The following is a 25,081-nucleotide window of genomic DNA, read 5'->3' on the forward strand; positions in this document are numbered from 1 at the left end:
TGGATAGTACATAATAAACTTCTAATAAGAAACTACAAGCTTTTCAATTCTTTTTCTAATTTTTTTTTTGATAGTGCTATGGTTGGCTTCTAGATTTAGATGGACTAAATTAATCACCTCCCTCTACAGAATGTTGTTGGATTGGTATAGAAGATGAGCATCTCAAAGAGAAAGGAAGATTTACGGAATAAGTCATCAAAAATATTTGTCTTACTGAACATAAGTTACATGAGCAAGTGATAGCATTTCATCTGGATTTCCAGGTTGGAAAAATTAGTGGGGAAAGTAGATAGCTATTTCTGGTTCCTTATTTGGTTCAAGACTCTGTTGTGTTATCACCTCCTCAGAGAGGTGTTTCCTAACCCAATTTGCTAAAAGAGAGCTTCCTTTGCTCTTGAAACTACGGAAAAAATAAGCAGAGGGACAATCCAGTTATGAAATGCAGCAGAGATATTATTGGAAATTAGTTTGTGTTATTCTTTACATTTATAATGTGCTTTAATTATTAACTTTTTACACTACCTGATCTTATTTCTTGTTTATCATTTGTCTTTTCATCCATAATTTAGGCTTCATGTGGGTAGAGACTTTTTGATTCAGCACTGAGTCACTGGGGCCTGGAACAATCCCCAACAGCAGATATCTATGTTTCTCAAATGGGGGGATTGTGCAATTCATTGTATGCATAAAGCCAATGTACATCCCTTTGGATGATCCCATATGACTTTACAAATGTTTTTCCTATAACCAGTATCTGTCTACTGAGTACTTAGGCCTGCTATTTGAGTAGGTGTAAAGCTAGTTGATTGAAGGAATATTTAATATGCTCTTATCTTTTATGAACTCTGTAGGAGAAATTTATTTCAAGATCAGGAATAATCTCCTGAGTAATTTATTTGTTTTTGCTTAATTATTTAATTGGTCAAGTTTTTCTTTATAAATGTATTCTGAAAAAACAGAATAAAACCCCGGGTTTTATGATATGCTTTTTAGTTTTCCCATTCAAGAGCTTCATTTTGTGACCTCGACCATCTTCTCACATATGGTTTCCTTGATTGTCAGGGACTCAGTCAGTCAGGGTCATGGTAAGAATGCTATATCTAGAAGCAGGAGGCTAAATCCAATCCCAGGTTTGCTCTTCGCTAGCTGGCTGAATTTACTCAAAGTCTCTGAACTTTCACTTCCTTAATTGCAAAATGGGGACAAATATTAATACCTACATCACAAACCCTCTCATGCACAGTACTGTTGTAAGGATTAAATAATTTAAAATATGTGAGGCAGTGGGGAAAGTGCCTGGCACATTTTAAAGGTTCCATAATGTTAGCTATTATTTTTACCAGGACTTTAAATTCTCTGTGGATCAAAGTAACACAAAATAGAATTTAAAAATACTAAATATTTCCTGGGACCCGGACACTTTGAAAAGTGCCAAGGAGATGAGAGTGAATAAAGTAAACACAGAAAGACAGGCTGCATGTGGTATGTAACACAGGGGTAGATAGGACTAAACTGATGTGTCCCAGAAAGGGTGGTCTCTACACTGAAGAAGGAGGAGAAGCGTCTGGGGAGAGAATAGTAACATGAGCCTGGACTGGCATGAGCAGGGAAGGTGGGTGTTGTAGAGAGGTCAGTCTTGTGGTGAAAACTGCAGGCTTGGAGCAGATGTCAATCAATTCCTAAATGTATCCCAATATTAGTTCTTGCACATTCGGGATCATCTTCCATTCTTTCTCGGTTGAGAAGAGACTTTCATCATTTGTTTAATTCGTCAAAGCCAGAGGTCAACTGCATGAAGAAGTAGCTCCTGTGATTTAATTTGACTTGCTCCTAATGTGTCTGAGAAACCTTTCCCTTAAAATAGACCAGTGTATGGCTGCTGCTTGTGATCAGTGCAAGAGGTGTCGTTTCAGTAAGAGGTTAGAGTCTCAGCACTGCCTCTGCATGGGCTCTCACCCCACCCTCCTGCTTCTCACCCCACCCTCCAACCCACTGCCTCCAGAAACAAATCCAGGTGTTTCTTAAACTCTTTGAATCATCTTTAGTAGTAATTTATTCCATATGTTTATTGCTCTTTGTGTGAAATAATTTCATCAAGTTCCCTTTTTTCTTTGTCACTGAATTCAAATTAGCCAGCAGTAGAATCCAATCTAGGAGTAACACTTTTAAAAACACCAGCTCCCGTGCTGAGGGAAGCCAAGGGATGTTGTAGCATGTGTGCAGAACAAGGAAAAAAGAACAACAAGCAATTGGGGCTTGATGACATTAGTTTAAGAGGAAAAGAGAATTTCAGGAATACCTAGCAGGGGTTGGAGGAGCCGCTTTGCTCAAGTTCTTACTATATTTTGCATTTCCCCAGGGTGTCAATTTTATGAAACAAAGTGACGGGATGATTTCTATCACTTGAGAAGCTGTGTTAAAAAAATTTGATGCACTGGAAACAGCAAAAATTGTTATGGTAGGAATCAAATTGGTGCTTCCTTGCTGGAAATGAACGAAGCACTAGTGCCTGTCAGTTTATTTCTGAACCCTGCTTTTCAAACTTTAATTTGAGATGGTGGGAGGAGGTTTAATGGAAATCTCAATTGCTGTTAGAAGAGGACTATATTTTAAACTTTGATTTCATCGTTGTCTCCATGCTCAGAAGAAAATTATTCTTTATACTTAGAAGTGAAAGCACTGTCAGTTCTAAATCTATTAATGAGGGGGTAAAGGAGAGGGGAAGAGAGGGGGTGCAATATGTACAAAATGAATGGATTCTGTAATTAGTAAATAAAACTGCTATTTCTAAATCAATGCACTGGCCTGTATGAGATGACAACAGGAAAAATCTTCAATGACTTGCCTTTTAAAATTAGCAAAATTTTGTGTTTTAATCAGTTTCTGCTATATCTCACCATGGAGCTAGAGTTTACTAACAAACATTTCCCTCTTACCCCATTGTTCTGGAAACTCTTGCAAAAATAATTGTCATCATCATTTTTATCTACTGCTTTTTCTTCAGGGATAGAAGACTTTTATGCAACAGAGATGATGGTAACTACTGGATTCATCCTGCTAATGAAAAACTGAAAGAATGTTCAGAGGCCAGTTTCTTGTTTGAAAACTCATGATACATATATACTGAGAGTTGATTATTGAAAATTATGATCACTATACCAACAACTAAAACTGATTTGCTAAACATTAGTTAGGAGGTACCATGCTGAGGACTGTATATATGTTATCTCATTCGAATATTTAAATAGCTCTAGGATGTTACAGTAATGATTATCCCCATTTTACAGATTGCAAAATTAAGGTACAGTCGCTCAAAAGTGGCAACTGGCATTCAAACCCGAGTCCATTTGTATGTAGGGTCTGAAGTTCATAGTTATTTTAAGATGTGTTGAAAGGTATATCACAACAATATTACTTTAGAGATCATTCCTATTTAAACAGATAATTGAATCTGGCTCATAACTTTCTTAAAATGTTCCTTTGAGGCTGAAATTTTCTATACTTGGTGTCCATCCAACTGTGTGGTGGCAGGAGGCAAAGAAAATACAGCAAGTTCTGGTAGAGGCAGGAACAGATTTTAGAATTCTGTTTAGATTTTGAGACAGGCTGGAGCCTGGACCGGAATCCAAAGCCTGTTGAAACAGAGTTGCCTCTTCATAACAGCATGGAGTAAGATTTCCATAGAAACTTAACTCACACATAAAACCTGCCTTGGGGTTAAATGAATAGAAACAGTACTTATACTTATCATTTGGTCCACACTGATGTTCATAGACTTGATTATGCTGGTTTTCTAGGTTTCCTGCATTCTGTAGCAGTGGGTTGGAGCTCTGTAATCCCAGAACAAGAGTGAGAATTTACCCTCTTATGTGCCTGCTGATGGGCCCTGGCTGTGCTTTTTACTCCTGAGTGAGGAGTCATGGGGTTCTAACCTGGACTCTGGAGTATTAATATGATATCATATGAGGTCCCTAAAAAGGTGAGAGAGTTGTCTCCCTTGAGTTTCTCTTCCACTCCTCCTTCACCTACAGTACCTGGCCCTGACCTGTATATTGTACCTGAGACCATTCATGAACTTTTGCCCACAGCTGGCCTAAGCAAATCAGGACCACTCAAAGAATGGAAAGGTGGAGGAAGTCTTCTTTAAGGGATGAAATAAACAAACAAAAGGTCATACCCCATATGTGGCTTTCTTTATTTCCTTCCCAGGCTTCCTTTTCATGTAAGGTTCAGGGTTCTTCAGAGAGTTGATGACTGTACTTCAATCGTGTCATAACCACATTAGTGTTGACCTTTTTGCTGAATCACTCTCTTGCTTGTTCTTGCTGCCATTTATATATGATTCTACTATTGCATTTCCTAACCTGTATTAGGGGCTTCTGTTTCTAAGTCAGCATCCTCCACCAAACTCTGATATTTCTGACTCGATCAACTTTATACCTTGAATATGTAAGAGAGGGCAGGTGCTCATTAAATGCTTGCTCATTGCACCAGGGGATACAAATAATCGAAACTTTTTTTTTTTAAACATCCAAACATTTCTTTAACTATGTTCCAAGAAAAAATCAGGAGAACTATGCTTTTACACTTTTAAATAAGAAATTCCTAATTAAATTGGTCTAAAGATACACTCATATACATTTGCATCATTTATTAGAAATGAAAAATGCAATGCATGAATTTGAATGCAATTGAACAGTGTTCATGCCTTCAGTAAATATTCATTGATCATCTACTAAGTAGATGTAGGGATTGGCAAATGAAGCTAAAGATTCTACCCTCAGGATGTTATATTTTGGCAAGGAAGACAGATGTTAAAAATAAGTAATGACAAAATGAGATTTTTTTTCAAGATGCTAAGTGCTATTTTAAAAATGTGGTAAAGGATAACTGGGCAACAAAAGAGGGAGCACAGACCATGTTCAGGCCAAGAAGAAGCAGGCACTTAGAAGGTTAAAACACAATTATTAAGCAAAGACTTGAAGGTGGAGGAGTTAGCCACACACATATTTAGGGAAGGAGCATTGCAGGCACAGCAATGTTGGAAGGAAGAGTACCTCGTATGTTCCAGAATCTGGAATGAAGGGCTCAGGAATGAGGTAAACAAGATCACTTAGAGTCTGGTGGATAGTTCAAAGACTCTTGGTTTTTTGCCTGGGGGAAATGGGGAGCCATTGGAAGGACTGAGTGATGCAATGCAATTTACTTTTTTTTTTTTTTTTTTTTTTTTTTTTATTTATTTATTTTTTTATTGGATGTTCACAACTTTACAAAGCTCATGACCAATCATATTTCATAAAATAGAATCAATTGGGTTATGAACTCCCATTTTTCCCCAAATACAGATTGCAGAATCACATCGGTTACACATCACATTTTTACATACTGCCATATTAGTGACTGTTGTATTCTGCTACCTTTCCTATCCTCTACTATCCGGTGCTCTGTTGAGAATAGACTTACAAGGACAAGGGTAGAAGCAAGGAAAAACAATAAGAGAAAACCTGGGGCTTGGGGATGAGAATGGTACCAGTCAAGGTGACAGAATACTAGGATGTTAAACATAGTTTGGAAGTCTCATTATTAGATTGCTGAACCTTGTACAATATAACATCTCTGTAACTTATCATGTCACTAAGAATTCTGATCTTTGATTTAAAGCTCATGTTAGGTGAAAACATAATTCACATGGAAGGTGTGTGTGTGTATATATATATATGTATATATATATATATATATATATATATATATATATATATATTTCAATACCATTTATTTATTTTTATGTGGTGCTGAGGATTGAACCCAATGCCTCCCATGTACTAGGCGAGCACTCTACCGCTGAGCCACGATGGCAGCCCAAAGGAAGATGTTTCTTTAATAAATAAGATAATACAGGAATCTAAAATAAATCTTCAAAGTAGCCATAGGGTTATGGGAAAAAATACACACACACACACACACACACACACACACGCATGCATATAAACACATAGGTGTACATTATACATAAATATGCATATAAATACATACAGCCTCATATGCATATCTCAACAATAGCAAATAATTAAAGTAATCTATACATTAAATTTTCATTAATATTTTCAGGTTTTGTAAACCTTTCTTTGTTATGTGTAATTGAAACAAAAGCAATGGATTCCTGAACATGAACAAGGTGAATTTTCATGGCAACCTTTATTATTTTATCTGAAAGAAGCACAGATTTTATATCAGAAGGTCTGAGAATAGGACAGAGTAGTTTTGATGCTAAATGGATAAACAGGTTTCCCACATGAGCCAACCCGAAGAAGCAGAAAGGACTCTTCCAGGCACAGGACTATTCATAATTGTCTAGCCCGGCTGTTATCTGGGGTGGGAAGGGAACTAAAGATGAGCCTACCAATTAAATGTGAGATCATCCATGAAGGCACAAGAGCTGCAACAGGTGATCAGAGAAAGATTGAATATGATTGGTTTTGAGAAACTCCTAGACTAGAGAGACAGAAGTTAACCTCTATGGGTAGAAGCATGGCCACACTCTGAAACCAGGCAGAAATTGAATGTTTGACAAATTTTTGGTAGTTTGGCTATTAAAATCCCTAGTCATGGATAATAATACAAAGCTCCTTGGAGGGCAAAATGAAAAAGCATCAAAATAATATTTGCTTTCATCTGTTCGGTTACAATGCGGAGAACGCCGCTTGTTTGTAGTTTCTTCCTGGGGTGCATTCTGAATCCCATACATTTCAGTTCCAGGGAGAGCAGTGCTGAGGTGGAGGGAAAAAGCCCAAATTTCTCTTGTCTGATTTAAAAAACTGTACCCCACAGTGAGCTTCTCTGTTGGTCAAAAAAACTCTAATTGGTGTTTTCTCCACTTTATGCTTGGCTGGTTTCTTTTTATTGATTTCATTTGGGGTTTGTTAGGCTGTATTTGGAGCCCTTTCCAGAGTGTGTTTGGAAGCTCAATTTTAATTTTAATGAAAATGCATTTTTTTAAAAAACGTATATTACACCACCCCACCGACTTTGCTCAAATAAACCTGCTAATGTTTTCAGTGATTTCCAACCATTTTAGTGCCTTTAGTTTCACTCACGAAAGGGACCCCTGTGCTACTCCTGGCAAGGTAACAAGATTAAGTAGTAAAATGAATGTTCTTCACTGCTTTTGAAGCCTCTTATACCACAAAAGAAAAAGATTCATTCAGGAGACTGCATTGGAGAATAATGAATCAGAATCCAGAAAGCAGAGGGTTTTTCCCCCCTACTTCAGTTATAAACAGCATCTGTTTCCCAAACAGAACTCTTTCATCATTCAGAAGAACCCAGATCTACAGCAATTGGCCAAAAAAGAAATTTAAAACTTAGCAATCAATATTCGATTTAGACTTAAACTATTTCACACTCATAAATTTGGTAACTAGGAAATATTTATCTCATGTTTGTCTAATATTTGTCTCATATTAATCTTTTATTGATCCTTTAGAGCACTTATGACCAATGGCATAGAAGCTAATGGTAGCACTATTTAAAGCAATGAAAAGAGTACATTATGAAACATGATCAAGAGTCCTGGGATCAGAAAGTTGCCATTTTTCTTGCCCACAAAGTTACTATCATGATAGTGTCCAGGCTGAACACCAAGGTATCAGTTTCAGGTCTTTCTTCTCTTTCTCTCAGGCCAAATAGTCCTGAGTCCTGGATATTTTATTTGAAATATCTCTGAGAAATAACTTTTTCTCTCTATTATTACCTTAGACCAAGAACTTACCATCTCTCTCAATGATTTTCACAAGTGTTTGTCAACAGTTGCTACTCTTTCTTTAATGCTGCCATTACTGTCTTTCATAAACAAAATCTGATAATACCTTTCCCTTGGCTTTAAAAAGGCCAAGAAAAAAATAGAACTAATATTCTCTGTTTAAAATAAATCAGGTTCAACTACTCTAAGATAGCAGAACCTTCATGAACTCTTTCTAACCTACTCTCAGGCTTTGTTTTACTTAAGAGTTTTTCTTGTAAGCTCCTTCCCCTAGCTACCTTGAAGGGGAATGGTTCTTCAGAACATCTATTGCCCTCCATGCCTGTCAGCTTGAATATATGAAGTTCTCTATTTTCGGCAAGTAGTGTGATGTAACAAGAGAAAAAAAAATGGCCTTGGAACAAGATCTGGGCCAGAATTCCATGTCTATTATGTCCTGATTAATAATAGCCCTTCATGAGTTTGAGTCTTAATTTCTTCAGCTAAAATATGCAGATAGTAATATCTGCTTTACAGAAATGTAACAAGGGATTCAATGAAATGATTTATGTGGACTCACCTCATAGAGTTACCTGAAAGATCTAGGCACTTATATAGTTTGACTATCCTTATTCGTAATGCAACCTGAGTTAAACAAAACAAAAACAAAAGAAAAAGGAAATAAAAAAGAAATTAGTCTACATATATGGGAGTGACTTATGGAACCCAAAGGTAAGAATGAAATTTGGGCTCAGAAATCTATGGGGTTATGTACTTAAACACTTATAGAGTCTTTTTAAATCCATGTTATATCTGTGTTTTCTGAGCTTATCTACTGAGTGTTCTGAGTGTTCTCTCTTACTCTGTACTGGATGCTTCTGCAGTTCAGTGGACACAGTAGGACTATAGATTTCAAATTTGACATGTTTCACTCATGATAATTAAAATTCAAATGCCTGGGAAAATTTTTTGTCCACCTTGTGTCAGATGGTTCCAAAGGGGGCAGGAAATCTGGAGAAGTAAGCATGCAGAAGTATCCTTTGGTAGAAAATTCTGCTGGCAGGTGACACTATGTGTGCACTACATATCTGTAAAAATTCTTCCCCCTTATTCTTCCCCATCTACTTATGCTATGCCTTTGGTATCAACTAAAACAGTAACTTCTCTCGAGATTTTCTTTCCACTTCCCTCCAGTGCCTAGCAGTTTCCTAATGTTACCCTTGAACCTCAGCACTTTTGAGAATATCTAAGTAAAGGAAACATTACCAAATGATGTTAGTCTAGGCCTTGTGACAATGAGCACCTTGAGGACAGAAGCATCATCTTGTTCATTTTTCTGTTCCAAAGATCTGGACAGTCCCAGGTTCACAGTCATTCTCAATTTATGCTTGTTGAATTGATAGATCAGGAATTTGGAAGTCTGCATGTAACTGACAACTCTTCTGACTATTTTTAAAGAGCTACATCTTCTCTGTTTTTAAAGTTTGAATAAATAAAAGTGGCAACATCCTTGCCTTGTTCCAGTTTTTAGAGGGAATGCTTTTAATTTTTCTCCATTTAGAGTGATGTTGGCCTTGGGTTTAACATATATAGCTTTTACAATGTTGAGGTGAGTTCCCACTAACTCTAGTTTTTCTAGTGTTTTGAACATGAATGGATGCTGTATTTTGTCAAATTTCTTTTCTCATCTATTGCGATAATCCAGTGATTATTCTCTTTAAGTCTATTGATTTCCATATGTTAAACCAATCTTGCATCCCTGGGATGAACTCCACTTGATTATGATGCACTATTTTTTATATGTTTCTGTATGAAATTTTCCAGTGTTTTATTAATAATTTTTGCATCTATGTTTATCAGGGACATTGGTCTGAAGTTTTCTTTCCTTGATGTGTCTTTATCAGTTTTGATATAAGGATGATACGAGGTTCATAGAATGAATTTGGAAGGGTTTCTTCCTTTTTTGTTTCATGGAATAATTTGAGAAGGATTGGTTTACCTTTTTCTTTGAAGGTCTGATGTATCTCAACTGAGAATCCGAGTGGTCCTAGGCTTGTCTTTGTGGGTAGGCTTTTGATGGCATCTTCAGTTTCATTGCTTGAAATTGATCTGTTTAAATATGTTCTTCTGATTAAATTTGGGAAGGTCATATGTCTCTAGAAATTTGTTGATGTTGTCAAGATTTTCTCTTTTATTAGATTATAAATTTTTCAAACAGTTCATGATTATTGTCCATATTTCAGTAGTGTCAGTTGTGATATTTTCTTTTTCATAGCAAATTTTAGTAATTTGTGTTTTCTGTTCATTAACTTGGCTAAGGGTTTATCAATTTTATTTATTTTCTCAAATAGACAACTTTTTGTTATGCTGGTTTTTTGGATTGCTTCTTTTGTTTCAATTTCATTGTTTTCAGCTCTGATTTTAATTATTTCCTGTCCTTTACTGCTTTTGGTGTTGATTTTTCCTTCTGTTTTCTAAGGCTTTGAGATATAATGTTAGGTTATTTATTAATTGACTGTTCTGTTAGTGAATGAGCTCTATGCAATAAACTTTCCTCTTAGCACTGTGTTTATAATACCCCAGCAATTTTGATATATTGCTATTCTCATTTACCTCTAAATATTTTTTTTAAATTTCATCCCTGTTTTTTTCTGCTATCCATTAGTCATTCAATAGTGTATTATTTAGTCTCTAGGTATTAGACATAAGAAAGCAGTTAAAGGGTTAGAAATAGAAAAAGAACTCAAACTATCCCTGTTTGCTAACATAAGATTCTAGGAGACCTGAAAAACTCCACTAGAAAACTTCTAAAACTCATAAATTCAGAAAAGTAGCAGGATATAAAATTAACACCCATAACTCAAATATGTTACTATACATCATTGATAAATTGACTGAAAGAAAAATTATGAAAACTATCCCATTCAAAATATCTTCAAAAAATAAAATATTTGGGAAAGTGAAGCAGAAGGCATCACAATATGAGAACTTAAATTATACTACAGAGCTATGGTAACAAAAATGGCATAGATTGACACCAAGAGACATGAAGACCAATTGTACAGAATAGAAGACACAAAGACAAGCACTCATAAATAAGTACAGTTATCTCATACTAGACAAAGGTGCCCTAAACATACATTGGAGGAAAGATAGTTTCTTGAAATCTGTATGTAAAATAAGAAATTAGGCCCCCCTCTCTCACTCTGCACAAAATTAAATTCAAAGTGGCTCAAGGACATAGGCATTAGACCAGAGACCCTGTGACTACTAGAAGAAAAATTAGGCCCAAATTTTCACCATGTTGACTTCCAAACCAAATTCCTCAAAAAGACTTCTACAGCACAAAAAATAAATCAAGAATTGATAAGTGGATTGATATCAAACTAAAAATATTTTTCACAGTAAAGGAAACATTCAAGAATGTGAACGGAGAGCCTACAGAATGAGAGAAAAATCTTTGCTACCTACACCTCAGATACAGAATTAATCTCTAGAATCTATAAAGAACTCCAAAAACTTAGCACCAAGAAACCAAACAACCCAATCAATAAATGGGCTAAGGAACTGAACAGACACTTCACAGAAGAAAAAGTACAGTTAGTCAACAAATGTATGAAAAAATGTTCAACATCACTAGCAATTAGATAAATGCAAATTAAAACTACACTGATTCCATCTCACTCTAGTCAGAATGGCAATTTTCAAGAATATGAGTAACAGTAAATGTTGGTGAAGAAGTGGGGAAAAAGGTACACTCATGCATTGCTGGTGGGACTGCAAATTGATACAACTACTCTGGAAAGCATTATAGAGATTCCTCAGAAAACTTGGAATAGAACCACCATTTGGCCCAGTTATCCCACTCCACAGCATATACCAAAAGGACTTAAAATCAGTATACTATAGTTATGTGGTCACATCAATGTTTATAGCAGTTTGTTTCATGATATCTAAGCCATGGAACCAACCTGAATGCCCTTCAACAGATGAATGGATAAAGAAACTGTGGTATATATACATAATGAGTATTACTCAGCCATAAAGAAGAATGAAATTATGGTATTTGCCAGTAAATTAATGGAATTAAACACTGTCAAGTGAAATAAGCCAGTCTCAAAAAACCAAAAGCCAAATGTTCTCCCTGACATGTGGATACTAACTCATAATAGCCACTGGGGAGGGAGTAGTGGAGCATCACTGGATTGTACAAGGGGGAATGGAGGGGGGGCTGTTGGGAATGCAAAAGACAATAAAAATCAGATTTAACTTTCCTGTAGTCATATATGAGTATACAATCGTGTAACTCCACATCATTTCCAACCACAAAAATGGAAAGTTATGCTTTACATGTGTATGATATGTCAAAATACATTCTACTGTCATATTTCACTAAGAAGAACAAGTAAAATTTTTTTAAAAAAAGTTCAAATGAAGACGTGAAGGTGTTTCACTAGTGATATTGAACAAAATGGCTGTTTAGAAACATTTTGACTTATAAAATAGAAATTAATTGTGTTTCCTAAACTTACTTTCTTTATATCTTCTCCTTATTTTGTTTATGGGCATCCCTGTTATTTTGGAATAAAACCTTTGTGTCATATTTGGTTAGAATCTTTGCATCACTCCTTTTATCCATGAATAAAGCTCTATCATCTATCCCTTAAAAATGCTTGTCATTTCTTGTGTGTGTGTGTGTGTGTGTGTGTGTGTGTAATTTCCTCATTAGTATGCATCTGTTGTGTCTTTCTCTATGTATAGTACTACTAAGCTCTAAGCTCTAGGAATACAAAGACATAGGTGATTCCTGAGGGGCTTAAATATGGTTGTCTTATTATATATCTCAGCATGTTGCAGCTTACTCCACAGCTGCCCTCCTCCAGTATGAACACCAGACAACTTTTCCTTCCACCTTTGTTTCTCTTCTCAAAAATCATCAGAGGCTCCCAATTTTCTTTTCCATCAAGCCTCAACTGCTGTACCTGGCATTCAAGGCTCATTTTAATCTTGATATCTGCCTCTTCCTTCCTTCTCCTAATGTATTTCCCTGTGCTCCTTGGCAGTTATCTTCTTTTTCTCAGTGTTCATCCAGCTGATTCACTCCTTTCACTTCCTGTTGTCCTGGTCACTGATAACTGGTCTCAGTACCCATTTTGAAAATAGTATTGACTTATTGTAATGTCAAGTGACTAATTATTCTCTGAAAAACAACTCCTTTACCTTCTCCAACCTTTCCCCTTTAAAGTTATCTCTCTCCCTTCCAATAAAAGTAGAAATAGTTGGGCAAGGAGGGGAATGCCTCTAATTTTAGTAACTCTGGAGCCTGAGGCAGGAGGATTGTAAGTTCCAGGCCAACCTCAGCAACTTAGCAAGACTCTGTCTCAAAAACAGAAGGAAGGTGAGCCTCAGGGTTATACACAATTACATATAAGAGGAAAGGAGGAGTAGGAGAAAAATTATATAAGTGGAAGAAACGATTTATAGTAGAGGGGATGGAGAGAGAGAAGGGGAGGGGAGGGGAGGGGAGGGGGGATAGTGGAGAATGGGATAGACAGCAGAATACATCAGTCACTAGAAAGGCAATTTGTAAATCAATGGAAATGTAACTGATGTGACACAGCAATCTGTATACGGGGTAAAAATGGGAGTTCATAACCCACTTGAATCAATCTGTGAAATATTTCGAACAACCAACAATAAAATAATTAAAAAAAATAAAAAAAATAAAAAAATAAAGATGTTATATCCACCAAAAACTGAAAAATAAATATTAAAAAAAAAAAGAAGGAAAAAATTGTGGTGGCGGGGGGACCTTAGAATGTAACTTAGTGGTAAAGAACCCTTGGATTCAAGGGGCTTGGGACATGGTTCAGTGGTAGAGCGCTTTCCTGACAGGAAGGAGGCCATGGGTTCAATTCCTAGCACTATAACTACAACAAAATAAGAACCAATGGTTCAATACCCAGTACCAAACAATAATAATGAATAAAACAGAACAAAGTAGAGATAGTTATGATTTCTTCCATATACCCTTCTTTATAAATTCATGCAAATATGAATTTATGTGCATATGCATGTGTTTATACATATGGTTGTATTCTTTTTCTTTTTTTCTTTCCTTTTTTAACAGGATGGACTCACATATAGACATTGGTCCACAATTTTTATTTTTGCCTTTAATAAGAAAACATGAACACATTTCAGATTAGTACACATTTCAGATTAGGCCCTAATTTATTCTCTTGTTCTTTTTAATAACTGTATAATATTATATACACAACATGATTTATTCAGCTATTCCCACATGGTTGACCATACAGATCATTTCTAATTTTTGGCTATTATAAAATAAAATGTTGTGATAAGCCTCAGTGTTTTCAGTTTCCTACATACTGATGATTTTGTTTCTAAGGGAAAATTTTTCATCTTTCTGTCACAAGTAAGTAGGAGAATTTCTAGGTTAGAGTATATTCCTATTTTAAAGTCATAATAAAAAATTATTGTCCTTAAAAATATTTCTAGTGGTTTTCTTCACAACGAGAGGGTTTTGCTCTTACAACATTTTGTTAATTTGATGGACAACTTCATTGCCCTGACTTCTAACAAAGTTGAGCCAAAATTTTATCTGCAATTTACACAGTATGGAGTGCATGCCAGGTGCTATTTACTCCTGGATTTCCATTAACTAGCAACCTTACTCTAGCCTTAACTTTATTATTTGTTGAGAATTTTATAATTTAAGACATATAACTCAAAGCTACAACTGTAGTCTTCTACTTGTGAACTGATGCTCCCATACAAAAACTGCAAAAGCAATTATAAAGAAGTAAAGTGTCTTATTAATTAAAAATATTTCCTTTTGTTTGTTTAAGTATGTGTGCACACACACACACACAGGAAAAACAAACTTTCTTTTAAGAGCATTGGGAATTCTCCTACCTTTCCCTCAAATTCTAATGGAATCCTGTGATGCTGGTAGGCATAAAGTATGGATACTGATAAGAAGGAGAAATTCTTACATTAGCTCAGGATGATTTTGAGACTTAACAAAAATCTCTCAAAACTGGTTTCACATGTGGTTCTTTTCCATATGTTACATGAAGTTGAAACCTAGCTCGCCAGGCTTAGTTATTACAGCTAGCATTTTCAACAACTTTGCATCTTGAGAGCAAGTTCAGTGACAGGCATAAATAACCAGTGATGAACTGAGGACTGTTAGGAATTTTATAGGAAAAAATAATCTTATTTCTTCAACTGTTAAATGCTAATAACCTTATTTACCTTCCTCACTAAAATCTGCAGTGATTAACCAGTTGAAATAGGTTTGTGTTTCCCCGATAAAAGGTGACATGTAAATGAAGAACATTATTACATTGCTAAGAGCACCAAAATATCACATCAAAATCCTGTACTTTTTTTTTTCTGTACCAGGAATTGAACCCAGGGGTGCTTTATCACTGAGCCACATCCCCAGACTTCTAAATATTGTATTTAGTGACAGGGTATTGCAGAGTTGCTTAGGGCCTCTCTAAGTTGCTGAGGCTGGCTTTGAACTTATAATCCTCCTGCCTCAGCCTCCCAAGACACGGTGATTACAGGCATGTGTCATTACTCCTGGCCTCCTGCACATATTTTAAATATTAAAAATTGATACTTATACATATTTTATTAAATATGAAAATAATTGGTTATTTTGATAGTTACTGGTATTGACACAAAATGATGCAAAAAAACAAAATATATAATAAAAATAAATAACACAAGAAAGAATCAGTCAAAAATGCCTTCTTGGTTTTTCAGAAGACAATCTCTAACAGCAAAATTTTAATAGAAAATGTTATTATTATTTTGGGATTTTTTTTCTTGTGTTTATTCATTTATACAAATGTTACTAAAGAACTTTTATGTGCCAGGCATTAAAGAACTTTGCAAGAGTCTAGTATGGAAAACAAATTTGTAGAAATAACCTGGTGTAAAAAATAAATAAATATTAAAAAAAAAGAAAAGTGGGGAGAAGTCTACTCTGGAGAAGAGTATGACACAAAAATATTTTAAAGAGAATCACAACTTATCTGGAATAATCAATCATTCTCAATTGGAGATATTTATCACTATTGTATACATTTAGGGATTTTACAACTGAAGGTGCATTAGTTCATTTTCTCTTGCTAGTAACATAATAGCACAAACTGGGCATTTTATAAAGAAGTTTGTTTTGGCTCATGTTCTGGTCCAAGGCCAAGGGACTTGCTTCTGGCAGTGGCTTTCCTGCTGGCAGAGTCCTGAGACAGCACAAGGCATCACAAGGATGCATATGAATGTGTCCTGGTCTCTCTCCCTCTTCTTAAAGGTCACCAAGATTTAATCATGGGGACCCCATTCTGATTATTTTAGCTAAACATAATCACTTCCCAAAGCTCCGCACCCGCCTCCCCAGCCCCAAACATTGCATATGGATTAAGTTTTCGTCCTCCTAATACCTCACAATGGGAATTAAATTCCAACATGAGTTTCAGAGAGAACAAATCATAGTAAACACAGTAGGGGGATGGGCTGTATTAGTATGTACTGAGTAAAGGCTGAGATGATTGGTAAATATCCTACAATACACAGGATAGTCACATGAAAAAATAATGATCTAACCCCAAATGTCAATTGAATGGAGTTGCATCCACAACATAGGATGCAATTATGCAATGTCTAGAGACAGGATGAGTTTGAGATGTCTGAGGAGTATTCAGGAGTAAGATCCTATGGAGATTTTATGGTATACTTGGAGCTGATGATACAGGATGGACCTAGAACCATATAGATTTGGTATCATTGCTGCCTCCCTTGGAAAACATGTGTCCATGTACTACCTTTTGTGACTCCGCATTCCTGGCTCCTTGAGGCCTTTTGATCCCTCTGTCTTATCTCAGACTTCCTCCTAGACTGTCTATATACACAGGGGTACTATTACCCAAGGGTCAGTCTTTGCTTCACACTCTCCCTGACTGACCTCATTTCCTTTCATGAGCTCATTTGATACAAATATGGGAGAAGCAATATGGTACTGCAGTTAAGAACATGAGTGCCAGGACCAGGGTTTTAAGTATTGCTTCCAATGGTACCAATAAGTGCCTTCTTTTGAAAGTTATTGCAAAATGGTCATAATATAATGCACATTTCATGAGGTTTTAAGAAAGGATATGTTGAACAAACACACACTACCAAGAGAAAACACTGTAAATTCTGTCCACAGCAGACTTTTCTAAAATTTTCAGACTCAGAGAACTAAACAGCTGAAATGTCTTTCTGGGTTTCTTACCAGTTCCTAAAATGGACAATTCTCCAAACTGAACTCATTGTCTTTCCTACTCCCTTCCCCAGTGATGTGACAAACTTTTACTCCTCTATTGATGGCATCATGATGATTAATGAGATTCAGCAGACAGCCCAGATGAGTCCCTCAGTATCATGTCTCATTAAATCAACCTCTGATGGTGTTGACTTTGCCTCTCATACTCTTCCTTCTCCATCCTGCTCCCTCTGATCTACAATGTCAGTGTTTTATGGTCTCCCCCCACCTTAGTTTCCAAGTGTCCTAATTAACCTCTGATTCCGGAATTTACTCTTTTTAGTCACTCCTTCACATATCTTACTGGAATGACCAGCATTTTGCTGGATCCTCATCCTTATAAAATAAAATCTGAGCCCTTTAACCTCTCATCCAATGCCTCCTTCACCTGGACCCTGCCCTTTTTCAATCTCATTGTTTGGCACTTTTCTATCTTGAACTCCTGATAGAGAATGAAATTCAAGGAATAGAGGATTACTTCCATGTCCCCTCTGGTGGGACTGTATCCCTTGACCTAACTAACTTCTGTTCATCCTTAACCCCCAAATATGCATGTTTATAATTTTTCTTTGTTATTCCATAAGACGTTGCTATGAAATTCTCCTGTTTCTCTTTGAACTGAATGGTAGTTTTCTCTTTGAAGAAGGAGAATAGATTTATTTATGGCATAACCCAAGCAAGTTGTGTAAAGCCTGGCACAAGGGAGGTGCTTAGAGAATGTTTGTTGACCAAATTTCTGATTGGAGTAATCAGCAGATAGGTTTTTGTTTTGTTTTGTTTCACAGTCCTGGGGATCAAATCCAGATCCTCATGCATGCTAGGCAAGTGCCACTGAGCTACTCCTTATGCCCCAGAGAAGTGTTATTAACAATAGGAAAATGAATGAGATGGTTTATTGTACTGAGAAGGGGTTAGAACATAAGTACAGACCAATGAGAAAATTATCCCTTGAGGAGAAAAAGGAGAAAGTGGCACAGAACATCAAAGAATGTGGTCAGAGATGCATGAAGATAACCTTGAAAGAATCATGACTTGGAAGCCAAAGGAAAACAGAATTTCAGAAGAGGAAATAATCAACTATATGGAATTTTACAGGAAGATACGGTAAAGGTCTATAAAGTACCTGTGATCTTAGGCAATTCCTGGAATAGTTGAAACTATAATGGTGTACACAGAAATTCAATTGTTGGATGCTTGGGATTAAGTGAAAATGAAGATTATAGAGAAAGCAAAAGCAAATCACCTTTCAGTATGAGCCAGTAAAATTAAAGTAAAACAGATAAACTTAGCTATTTTATATTTTCATTCATTTCTATTTAGTGGTAAATCTATTTATAAGTAGCCATATGACTTGTCTTTAAAATATTCAACATGTGATAATACCTTATTTTACATGTGTCATTATTTTATTTGATCTCATTTAACACTAAAGGATCCGCTCTCCCTAGCCTCACTCTCTACTCCAGTCCAGTCTTCATAGAACCCCCAGAGTTATTGCCTGAAAAACATGAAAGGTAGACCTATCATTTGTAAGTTTACAATTCTCTGGTGGTTCTGTAGTTTTGGAATAGAAAGTGCAGAACCCACCTCCACGTGTCTTTCTCATCTCAATTCCTATCACTTAGGGTACATACCATTCTGTTCTCTGAGTGTCCAGCGCTGGTACTCCAGACACTCTGCTTGGTTCACTTTCATAAGTGCTAGAGTTTCCACATAGCCTGTGGCCTGATAAACATTGGTGTATTGACTAAATGTATGAATCAATGAATGATTGAGTAAAAGCTGCTAGAATCAATTGTAGAAAAATTTGATTGTTCCTTTAAAACTGCCATGTAAAAATTTTATGTAAAAATTTTTTATAGTTTTTTTTTTTTTTATAAAGTGTTAGGGGTGCTATTCCACTTTGAAAAGCAATTCTAATTTCAGTAGTGTGTATGTTAAGCTCCATGGCGTAGCCAGGATGTCTGTTCCTGTGTCTCTGCCTATGAACCCAGGAAAGTGGTATCACTTATCAATCAATGAAGAAAAGTGCAGGGTCTCAATGTGCTGACTCTGCACCTGGGAGGGCAGCCAGACTGACAGTGGCCATTAAAGGATTTGGAATATTTATTTAATCTTGAAAAGGTCTTCAAGATGAGACTATAATGGAATTGTATAGAAAAAACTAAACTAAGAGCTCAAATAATCCAGAAATCATAGCACCTGACCAAATAGTATACATATCAGACATTTGTATTTTCCAAAAATATGACTTAAGCATTGCTGTTACTTCTAAAACTAAGGATTGTGGAAGGTTAGTGGATACATGAACATTCATATTGTCCTTAGCCTATTAGAAAAAAAATTAAACAGCTCCGGGTGGAGCAAATTCAGCAAATCAAACTCAGGCCCTCTTCTCACTTTTAAAATACTTAAGTCTTGGATAAAGTAAATCTTAATGTCGCATTATTTAGTTCATTAATGAGAATTAAAAATAGAAGATTGACTGTGCCTAAGACCAAAGCCTGGATTCTAACACCTTCTATTGCATCTGAAGGGCATCAAGACCTAATGCATAGCTCAGTGTTCTCCATTTTGCCTCTCAGAGAGAGAGGAGGGAGCAGAGACATAAAGAGTTCTCCAGTGGCCCCTAGTAATGCTACCCAGTTCTTTAAAGGAGTTTTGATAGAGAGTTTTCTAGTTATCCCGAAGTGTTAAAATGTTATAATTCACAATATTTAAAACATGGGCTTCTCTGAGCAAACTTCTGTAAAAGGAAAAAAAAAGAAAGAAAGAAAGAATGAAAGATCCTCTGAGGAAGCATTATACAAGTCAGCTTCTGTTTTGTGATGGTCAGATGAACCAGTGCCTCATTCCTGAGTACTGCAAAAAGTTGCTGAGGAGAAGATACAAACGAGCACTGCTGGCCTGCCTGCCTGTCTTCTTTCCTTTCTCACTTTCTGTCATTTTGTGGTGCTGAAATCAAACCCAGCTACATCCTAGGTCCCATATTTACTTCTTTATTTGCTCACTAACCTCTGTAGGTTAATGTTAGACAAATCGCCTTTGCATTAATCAAGGCCTCTTTAATAGAAGGGTATTTTATTCAGCTTTTCATTGCTGTGACCAAAAGACCTGGCAAGAACAATTTTAGGAGGGAAAGTTTGTTTGGAGGCTTGCTCTTTTAGAGATCTCAGTCCATAGACAGCCATGTCTATTCCTCGGAGCTGGAGGTGAGGCAGAACATCATAACAGAACAGTGTGGTGGAGGGAAGTGGTTCACATAATGATCAGAAAGCAGAAAGACTCCATTCATTAGATACAAAATATATATCCCAAAGGCCCACCCCCAAAGACCAACCTCCTCCAGCCTCATCCTACCAGCCTACAGTTACCACTCAGTTAATCCCTATCAGGGTACTAACTTACTGATTGGGTAAAGGCTGTCATAACCCAATCATTTCTTCTTTAAACCTTCTTGCATTGTCTCACACATGAGCTTTTAGGGACATCTCACATCCAAACCATAACAAACAGCTTGCCTCCTTTCACTATATCTCAAAACATCCCTACAAATGCTCACTTGTGTCATGGTTTACCCCAACAAGCCCCTACAGAGTCATGGTTCCCAAAGATGAGCTGCTGACTTCTGGAATCAGGAGATGGAGGGTTTTCAACAGACAATAAACCCAGACATTCCTCCACTGGCAATTAGTAGATTGAATAAAATAGTGTCTTCCATACATTAAGTAGATAAACTTATTGATTTATTTGTATATGTCACTTAACCTTCCCATGAATCTAAGAAGTATTTTATGCCCAATTAATCACAGGAGGAATCTGAGGTACAGAGAAGTTAAATAACTTGCTCAAGGTCATTCAGTGGATGTTGATATGCTATGATGTGAACATAGGCCATCTTAATACAGATTCCATATTTTTATGTGGATAGTAGTGGATAAGTGACCACGGAAATTGTGTTTCTTTTAGAATTGTAAGTTTTTCATTGGTTTCTTTTGGTATCACAAAACTTATCCTATTGAATGGTATAAAAACATTTTGATAAAGCTTATGCCTGAGAAACATCAAGTAAAGACATCCTGAAGATGCATATAATAGTTTCAAAGTGCTCTCAGAGTGCCCCTCCTTTCCATTGTCATCAAGCACTAAATCACATGTACAAATAGAATTCATAAGACAAGCCTAGATGTTTTATAATTTTTCAAGGGAAATTATAAATTAAGTCCTAAAGATTCGGAAGAATGATAGAAATGGTCAAATTTTAGGTCAAGACTTTTATATTGAACCAAACATGAGCTATACCTTGGACAGCTCCTATGGTCTGTCCTCTCCATTAAATTTAAGAAACTTTAGAGTTTAAACAGAAAACAAGTCAGACATATTGCTAGGACCTGCATGTATTCTATTGCTCCATCTCTCTGTCTATCTATCTATCTGTCTATTATTTTTTTTCCCTGATGCTCTTCGCCTCTTCTACAACCCTATTTTCAACATGATTCTGGGGGAATTTTCACTATGATTTGCATTTTTGTCTTTCTCTAAATATAAAGCATCCTGATCTCTTTAGAAGAAAGGTGCTATAGGACTGAAATACAGGGATCAACTAAAATTAGAAATGTCATCACATTAGCATCTTTTCCCAATAGTTGGGTACTTTTGACAATGTACTATTTTAGTATATCATGGGGTTTCACAGTGATTGTAAATTAAAGCTTGCCTTATGAAGACTGAAAATGTTCCTGACTTGGTAAATTCTACACATACAGAGAACTCCATGTTAGGGAATAAATGATTACCATCTTTAAAACAAACAAAAAACAAAACTTAGTACATTAATAACTGAAACGAATACTAGAAAAGACCAAATTTAGGTGTAAACAAGTAGGTGAGTCCACTATCAGGTGAGTCACAAGAGACTCTTGGATGACTACTCAGGCTGATGTTTTCAGAGAAGGCTTTTGTTCCAGACTTAAGGAACAGAGGCAACAAGGACAATATTATGTCTTTTTTTCTTACCCTTTCTAAGACTCTGGTCTGAAGTGCCAACTAAAGAACTGAAGCTTGGTGTTTTCTGTTATTTCTCTTTAGTTAAAATGGGCATCAGATGGATCATGCAGGACTACTTTTTCAATGTGTATATACTTGTTTTTCTATCTACTCAAAGTAATCCATTTTACTTAAAATTAGCAGTACATTCTTTGACGTTCAAACTTCCAAATTAGCATTTGGAAGCATAAAATTGTTTATTGGCCTGCTTTGCAGGATAAATAAATGTCTGTTCAGCCCCATTAGTTTTAAACCTATGATTTAGTATTCTTTTAAGTGTGCTAAATTTAACAAGACTTAACTGTGGGTACATAAAATGACAATACGAAATAATAAGTCATGCTGAGAATTGGACATTTGACAGGATTTCAATTTTTAATCTGGCCTCCCAGTTTGGGAGATCTTTCTTTGTGGCAACAGATCAGAAAATATTTGCTTGTCAATAAATGTAGGCAGTTGCTACATCACAGCAGACCTGGATAAGCCTGAAATTTAGAAGGTAATGCCAAGCCAGAAGAATAGCTGGAGAGAATATGGTTTGATTTTCTAAACCACCAAGTGATTTGGTAATTGTAGTTTATATTGGTAAATGAATTCAAGATGTCACAGTTTAGTACACAGCTAAGGTCACTTATTACTTCATTATAATCATCCAGGGGCATCATTATACTATATTTGATTGAGTTTCTTTTAACACAAAGAATTGCAAGTGTTTCTCAGTCTGTATTATATGCATATTTATAATAAAGTAACTAAAAGAAAACGCTAGTTGAGTTCTTGTTATGTGGGACTCACAGTAATTCATAATAAAGCAAGCTAAAACTACCTGTGTAGAAAAAACTCCTCATAATTTTAGGGAGTTGGATTTCTAAGGAAAAGAATAAACTACTCAAAAGAACTTTACAATTAACACATATACTCAACCAATTAATATTGTAATTATAACTCATTTTTCTATTAATGTGGATTGGAGTGATTATTCAATTAATAAAAATATATTTCTTTAAAAATTGTTTTGAACAAATTATATAGGACAGTTTTATTTATAGAAGTATCACAGTATATCAAGACTTTATTTGACTGTGTTAGTAGATTATTACTGTTACATAATTTTTTTCTCATCAGTCTAGATCAATCCTTATTGAATGGAATAAAAACATTTTGATAAAGCTTATGCCTGAGAAACACCAGCCAGCAGCCTGTGGTATGACAGGAACATAGATTTTGCAGTGCAGAGAAGTTCACAAATGCAAGTTTAATCACTAGTGTAAAGAATGTTTTACCAGTTGCTTCAACACCATTTCTACTCCTTGGCAAAACTGAGTAGTAGTAGAATCATTGCAGTGTTTACAAGTACAAACTCTAGAGCCAGAGACCTTGGTTCGAATCCTACCTCATGCTACAACCCTTGATTAGGGTGTCTCAGCTCTGTTGCTTGGGCCCTTGCCCAGGCCTGCTGGGAATGCAAAATCTTTGGAAATGTCCCTTTTCCAGAAATATTTCATGACTACTTAGAAAAATCCAATTTATCTAAACTTGGCAGTACATTATTTTTTAATTTTAAACTTCTAAATTAGTATAAAATTGTTTATTGATCTGTTTTACAGAATCAGAAGAAAAATGTCTGTTCAGTCAGTTATAATAGGTTAGGAGTCTAGTGCTTATTATCGTTGTGTATGTAGATTCTTTTATATTACATGAAACCCTTAAACTGAGTTTTTTTTATTTGTAAAATGGAGACAATTGTACATCTAATGCATGTTGTATACTGTAAAAAAGAGACAACAGTCCAAAGCTGGGAGAAAAATTATAATGTTAAGCATTGGAATTTGGACAATTTGTGGTTCAGTGATCACTTAACTGAACAACTAAAAATTTGTATATGGATCACTTCAAATATAAAGATAAATAGTACAACCATGCTTCAAGTAATACGATGGTCTCATTTTATTTGTTAGAATTTTAAGCTCAAAGTAGCATTCTGACTTAACATTTGTTAATAACACTTTAATTTAAAATAGCGAAGTATTTAAAATATTAGTCTAATAATTTAGATTTAGTGACATTTAAGCATCTCATAAATCATCCAAAGAAGATGATTAAAGGGTTTTTGGGATATGAATGTATTGTGTTTATTTACCATATTCACAGTCTTTGAAATTGGATATATCACACATTATATATAATAAATCTCAGTTAAGCCAAATATAGCATTTACTTAATCAGAGTAGCTTATGTTCCAACAATTCTGAGAAAAATGAATTTTAATATTTTGTAAATTCAAAACAGTGAGATTCTATATTTAAAAATATATATGTATATATGTGTGTATATATGTATATATATATATATATTTATGTGGGTATGTGTGTGAATATCTATCTATATAAATATATATGTGTCTATTTATATATGCATACATAAATATGAATATGAATTATGAATATATACATATATATTTACAATGAAATGTCCTAAGGTTCTTGTCATTGAGGTAGGAGGAGACAGCTTAAAAAATGTTGTCCACTTTTTTATTGGGTTGTCAAAGTGAAGCTTAGCTGACAGTCAGGATTACCCATATCCTACGGTTTGGATAGCAATTCCCCTTAGTTACATTTCTGTTGGTTGGTTGGCTTGGCATTTGCCTTTTCTGGCTCTGTTACTATGTCTATTACCCCTTTCTGCTGGGAATAAGGAAACTCTAGAAGTACTGCCATTCCCACAGCATTTTGTAACAATAAAAACATTTGAAGTTATGTGGAGTTTCCTTGTTTTATGTGTAATGTATGAATCATGCATATATATGTATAAAAACATATATAACTTTCTTTTAAATTTAACACTGCTTGGTTGCCAAAATAAGTGCAAGTTTTCTATAGAAACAGTAAAACTTATCCTTCAGGACCTGGGATGGCACTATTTTTCCTTCAATATTTCCTCTTGAATGTAATGTGAAT

This window comes from Spermophilus citellus, assembly GCF_964194105.1.
Source record: "Spermophilus citellus genome assembly, chromosome: 4".
Lineage (NCBI taxonomy): Eukaryota > Metazoa > Chordata > Mammalia > Rodentia > Sciuridae > Spermophilus > Spermophilus citellus.